Source organism: Neoarius graeffei, chromosome 6, assembly GCF_027579695.1.
Source record: "Neoarius graeffei isolate fNeoGra1 chromosome 6, fNeoGra1.pri, whole genome shotgun sequence".
In the NCBI taxonomy this organism is placed as follows: Eukaryota; Metazoa; Chordata; class Actinopteri; order Siluriformes; family Ariidae; genus Neoarius; species Neoarius graeffei.
In genome coordinates, this window is record NC_083574.1 from 46,993,334 (window position 1) to 46,999,558 (window position 6,225).

Below are 6,225 nucleotides of genomic sequence, written 5' to 3' on the forward strand. Positions count from 1 at the left end.
ATTAAATGATCAAACATTCACACAAAAGAATGAGCAAATAAAATTAATTCTGTAAATGTTTTCCCTGTGCCTACTTGCTTCATCATTGGGTAATCATGCAGTCAGGATTATTTCAACTGTTCTCCACAATGCCAAGCTGGCAATGTTCTCTCTTTTATATATAAATAATATAAAATGATAGAAATATATGCTTGGCATGCATCAGTGACTCTTTGTTTGAGGCAGAATCTCCCAGATATCCATGGGGCAGAGCTCTGTGTTCCTTGATCATACTTCATCAATTCAACCTCCTCTGCTACAGACAGATCAAAATATCTCTCTCACACTCACACACATGCTTTGTTAATTCAGCCTCTTTCGGTATATACGGATCAAAACCTAATTCACTCTCTCTCTCACACACACACACAGCGTTAATGTTATAAGTGCAGAAATTTGTCTTATGACACTGAATGAGAATCACTTGCCTAATGGAGTTAAATTTGATTAAAATGTGGTGATATCAATGTGACATTATGATATCCATATGTAATTCCAGAACATGTTGAAATGTATTTATAATTTTTGCATATATTTATTTAATAATTAACTCAAGGTACTAGCAGCCACGGGCGATTGCTCTAAGACAATGAGGGAGGCTCAGCCTCCTCTAAAAATGACGAACATCGTGTAGGATGAATTGCGCTAGGCTTAGGTTATAGCCGACCTTATAACATTGCTATTTCAGATCCAGAATCATAGAAATATATGTGCTCAACCCAACTACAGTGCGAAATCATTCCATTATAACTTTCCCCAGTTCGCCTAATGTGTACGTGAGTTTTTCCCCCTCGTGACAGCGCGATGCAGCCCAGTCTCAGTGCACTTCAATGGCATTTGGGAGCTATGTGCTTTTCAATCTCAAAATGCAAGATTGGAGAAATACTGCGAACGGAGTCTCACGGACTCCCAGCCTCAGTGGACTTCAATGGCATTTGGGAGCTATGCGCTTTTCAATCTCAAAATGCAAGACGATTATTGGACAAATACTGTGAAAACGCCCGCCCACGGAGTCCCAGCCTCACAGTGGGAGGGACATGGCAGTTTCCGCAAGGAGACTGGTGATTGGTGAAAGCGGCCGGATATTTTCTTTGATTGACAGCTTGTTTCAAATATAGACAGGCAGCGGTGAATCTCAGTTCAGTCCCATGCGGATTCGCAAGTGCTGTGGTGTATTGTAAGAGATCAGCTTACATTTCGATTTCATTCATTACATACGGTTTCTACCAGCTTTTTTAGTTTGTATATATTTTCATTGTAAATAAAGTGTAAATATAGTGTTGTCAAGTTTGCTATCTTAGTTCCAGAAATTTTGTTTATTTGAGTGACTGAACTTGAACTTGAGGGGGCTAGTCAGCTAGCAAGAAAGCTGCGCACGGATGCCAAGCATTGCTGATTTAATTTTGGCAAAGCCATTTGCCAGTCTTCCTTTCGAGGAAAAAATTTAAATTAAAGAGCAGGGTAGACCAACGCCTCAAATTGACTTGGTGAAAAAGGTAGGGAATAATACTCGTTCCTTTCAGCTCTCCTGGTACGAGAAAGTGAATTGGCTAACAGCAAGTGACCCACATCAACAACAGTAAATAGGCTACTTTAGTAATATGTCATGGATGGACCAAAATATAGAATCTATTTAAAATGTTTATGCTGAGTATATTATATTGGAATATATATTTCTCTGGATATGAATTAAACACAGCTACAATTTGGAAAACATTTTTAAACAAAAACACAGCCGAGAACATTTCACACTACAGACCTGGATTAAAAGTGAAGGGTTATCAAAATTGTCAATAAAACATTTCTCAGTCAAAATAAGTAAAATATAGGGAAAGTGTCATTGAATGAAATGTGTGGCACCCAGCTCTATTTTGGCTCCCCAAGGTCAGTGCTTGTGCCTATTCCAGAACACTCTGCTGTTACTGCTGAGGTTCCTGACAAAGAGCTGCTTTCAATAATGATCAATTTTTAAACAACATGCCACAATTTTAAAATATAAAATGTTAAAATATACCCCCCCAGCACCACCATCATGTATATTGGACAGTAGGCTAATGGGCCAAAAACCTGTTATTTCACAGTTTGTGACCCTGCCAACAATCAGCCAGATCAGAGGCAAGAGTATGGGCAAAAGTGATGTGTTTTTTCTTTTAAAATCTGGAAATATCGTAACCGACCAGCCTCCCCTGTTTGAAAGACTACCAGCCGCCACTGCTAGCAGCGTACAAGAAAATTTAACACTGGCAACAGATTCAACATCAGTTTCCCCATCGAGTGTGAGAGTCCCTCGGAGGCACATGCGCATTCTGTGTATTCAGCTGTGAGGAGACGCTCTTTGTTGTGAAAGAGTGATCCAGATCCATCATAAGTTAAGAGCGAGCTAAACTATTACTTTTGGCTATGATGATATTCAGGAAACCCATGGTAGCTTAATGATGGATCTTAAGAGGTAATTAAAGGCACACTTAGCCTTAAGAGGCTTTTGGGAAACCCACCCTCAGATCAGCTGTAGTTTGTGCAGTTGAATTGGTTTTCTCATGTTGTTCTTTTTATGCCTCCGCCACCGTAAGGTGCAGGAGGCATTATGTTTTCGGGTTGTCCGTCCGTCCATGCGTGCGTGCGTGCATCCGTGCATGCGTCCATCCCGAAACCTTGTGAACGTGATATCTCAAAGGCTAATGAAAGGAGTTTCACCAAACTTTCACCATTTGTGCGCTTTGGGACAAACAGGAACTGATTAGATTTTGAGATCAAAAGGTCTAAGATCAGGCGGCACGGTGGTGTAGTGGTTAGCGCTGTCGCCTCACAGCAAGAAGGTCCTGGGTTCGAGCCCCAGGGCCGGCAAGGGCCTTTCTGTGTGGAGTTTGCATGTTCTCCCCGTGTCCGTGTGGGTTTCCTCCGGGTGCTCCGGTTTCCCCCACAGTCCAAAGACATGCAGGTTAGGTTAACTGGTGACTCTAAATTGACCGTAGGTGTGAATGTGAGTGTGAATGGTTGTCTGTGTCTATGTGTCAGCCCTGTGATGACCTGGCGACTTGTCCAGGGTGTACCCCGCCTTTCGCCCATAGTCAGCTGGGATAGGCTCCAGCTTGCCTGCGACCCTGTAGAAGGATAAAGCGGCTAGAGATAATGAGATGAGAATGAGGTCTAAGATCAAGGTCACTGTGAGGTCAAATGTCTATCCGAAAACCTTGTGAACACAATATCCCCAAGGCAGATGAAAGGAATTTCACCACACTTTCACCATTTGTGCATTTGGGGACAAACATGAACTGATTAGATTTTGAGATCAGAAGGTCTAAGGTCAAGGTCACTGTGAGGTCAAATGTCTGTCCGAAAACCTTGTGAACACAATATCTCCAAGGCTAATACAAGTAATTTCACCAGGTCAAGATTACTGTGAGGTCAAATGTCCATCCCCAAATCACAACTTAATAAGGTGTGTAGTCTACCAGGCGGAGGCATCCCCATCGACGCCGTTGGCGTCGAGTTCTATCTTTTTTTATGTTTTTTATGCCTCCGCCACCGTAAGGTGCAGGAGGCATTATGTTTTCGGGTTGTCCGTCCGTCCATCCGTCCCAAAACCTTGTGAACATGGTATCTCAAAGGCTAATGAAAGGAATTTCACCAAACTTTCACCATTTGTGCATTTGGGGGCAAAGATAAACTGATTAGATTTTGAGATCAAAAGGTCTAAGGTCAAGGTCACTGTGAAGTCAAATGTCTGTCTGAAAACCTTGTGAACACAATATCTCCAAGGCTAATACAAGTAATTTCACCAGGTCAAGATTACTGTGAGGTCAAATGTCCATCCCCAAATCACAACTTAATAAGGCCGTTGGCGTCGAGTTCTATCTAGTTTTCCCCACCACATCACAACCTCTGTACACATGAACTTCCAAGGAGGACTTGAAGGCATCATTCACCACTGCATCTCTACTTGGAGAGAGCTTTAGTTTTCTAGCGTGTCCAGCTCTTTAATCTCCTTTATTTTGTACACTCGGCCCAAACAGAGAAGGTTCCAAAGCTTAAACTTTTCATGCTAATATCATCATCATGCTCGTCATCTTGTATATCACTAACTAGCCAAGCTGACTCTCTGCTGTAACTCAGCGCAGCTGTTTTTTCTTGCTGTATTGCATTTCTGAGATTTCCACTACTTCTATGTTGTATTTGCCATTGTTGAACATTGCTGGAAATGGTGAGTCAGAAAAGAAGCTTTTTCTCTTCTGTTTTTAGGACTTAAAAACAAAAACTGACTCATTTTCCTTTAAAATTGTTAAATATTTTTCCTATTAAACACCATTCTTCTTCAGCACTATTGCCAGGTTGAGGTCCATGTGGACCCTGCTGATCCACGTCATACTAATTTGAGCATAGTTTTACGCCAGGTGCCCTTCCTGCCGCAACCCTACCATTTCTGGGCTTGGGAAACAACCGTTCACACACACATTCACACCTGTGGGCAATATAGAGTAGCCAGTTAGCCTAACTGCATGTCTTTGAACTGTGGGAGGAAACCCACGCAGACACGTGGAGAACATGCAAACTCCACACAGAAAGGCCCCCATCAGCCACTGGGCTCAAACCCAGAACCTTCTTGCTGTGAGGCGACAGTGCTAACCACTACACCACCGTGCCACCGCTTCCTATTAAACACCATTGTAACTGTATTAGTAATGTCCTTCTGTGACAATGTGGCAGACAACCACTTCTTTGCACTATTAATGATATCGCACTGACCAAAATACTGCACCAGAATTCATACACCAAAGCAAATGTTTATATTGAATGTTTCATGGTGGACTTTACCTTGAATCTTTGCAATACACAAGCTTTAACGTCGATCAGAACTACTGTAAGTCCTCACACTTGTTCATTCTTTGTGTCCTTTTCCAAGCCGGATTAATAGTTTATCTTGCTTGCAAATGAAACATCTGCAAGTCTGAAATACCACCACTTCCTGGAAATCGTGCCTTGAATTATAAGTGCGGTATATAGCGTGCCTTGACTCACTGGCCTTCTGTGACCTTTAATAAAATGATACAAACCACCCCAGGATGCTAGCAGTCAAGCGACACAACATGTTTAAAATTCTTTTCGTGGATATTATCCTGACAAATCCATTATAATAAATAACCTGTGGTATGGTTTTAATATAATACAATAAGATGTTGCCTGTGATGTGCTTTTTGTCTCTGATGATTATTTTCAGAAAATGAAGAGCAGCCATGCCTTTTTCTGGCATAAACACCACATTGTCTCATGGAAGGTCAAATGTCATATTTCTTGTGATGTTATTTAGTTAGTTTTTAAATCTTTTCCAATATTTGATTTCCTATTCCTTTTGGGGAGAGCAAAAACTAAATTTTTAATGGTATCCAGATGAGAGAAGTGGAGATCACACCCTCGTACCCTCGTCAGGTGACTCACTCCCTTCAAGACCAAACACGCATAGGTTTGCAGAATTCAAGAAGTTTTGCATTTTTTTTCTGGTCTATTCTGTTGCTCTGTTCTCAGTATTGATGATAAACAAAGAGTTGATATGGAGATAAAATTACTACACATGGACAGAGGTAATGATGCCACAGAAATCCTCACACTGTTTTCTGCTAATGTGCTTCAGCCATTTCCTCTTCTCTGAACTTACAAAACCTGCCTTGGAATGCCACATCCATCATTTTTGTACTCTTTTGCCCAGTAACTTGGATACAGGTTGAGGTCAAGATGAACAGAAACCATCAAATTGGGTCTGGTTGTTCGTGAGCCTGTAGCATCAGTCACTATGCACTCTTGTGATTTCATTTTTTTCTTTTTTTATTGGAATGACAAATAGATATTCAAGCAAATGTAAATTACACCATGACAGTAAACAAACAAAAGATCTACTTTCTATGATGTCTCCCTTGTTAGGACACATGCATGTTCTCCCCTTTCGTCTCTGTTTATTTTCAGCCAGTGTGGTGTTAACTGGAACCACATAAGCAGAACAGATTGGATCCACATAAACAGACCAAGAGATATTTGTGAACAGGGCAGGGAGTCACGCAAGGGAAATCAGATCCCTCCTCCAGTCCTAACACTCTCTCATCAACCTGAAGTCTGGATTAAACTATAAAGCTGAAGTACAGTCCAAGATATTTCTTCTCTTTCATTTTCACATGACCAAGTAGTCCATTTCTGTAC

General features: G+C 41.3%; 1 protein-coding gene across 1 annotated transcript in view; it reads right to left on the reverse strand.

Annotated features, from left to right (window-relative positions):
• Positions 1-5,838: 5,838 nt before the first annotated feature.
• si:dkey-238o13.4 (uncharacterized protein LOC560780 homolog) overlaps positions 5,839-6,225 on the reverse strand; it is a 3,382-nt gene continuing 2,995 nt past the window's right edge. Inside the window, exon 6 of the mRNA XM_060922920.1 lies at positions 5,839-6,225. This exon is cut by the window's right edge and continues 448 nt beyond it. The gene's annotated coding sequence lies outside the window, so the exon portion shown is untranslated.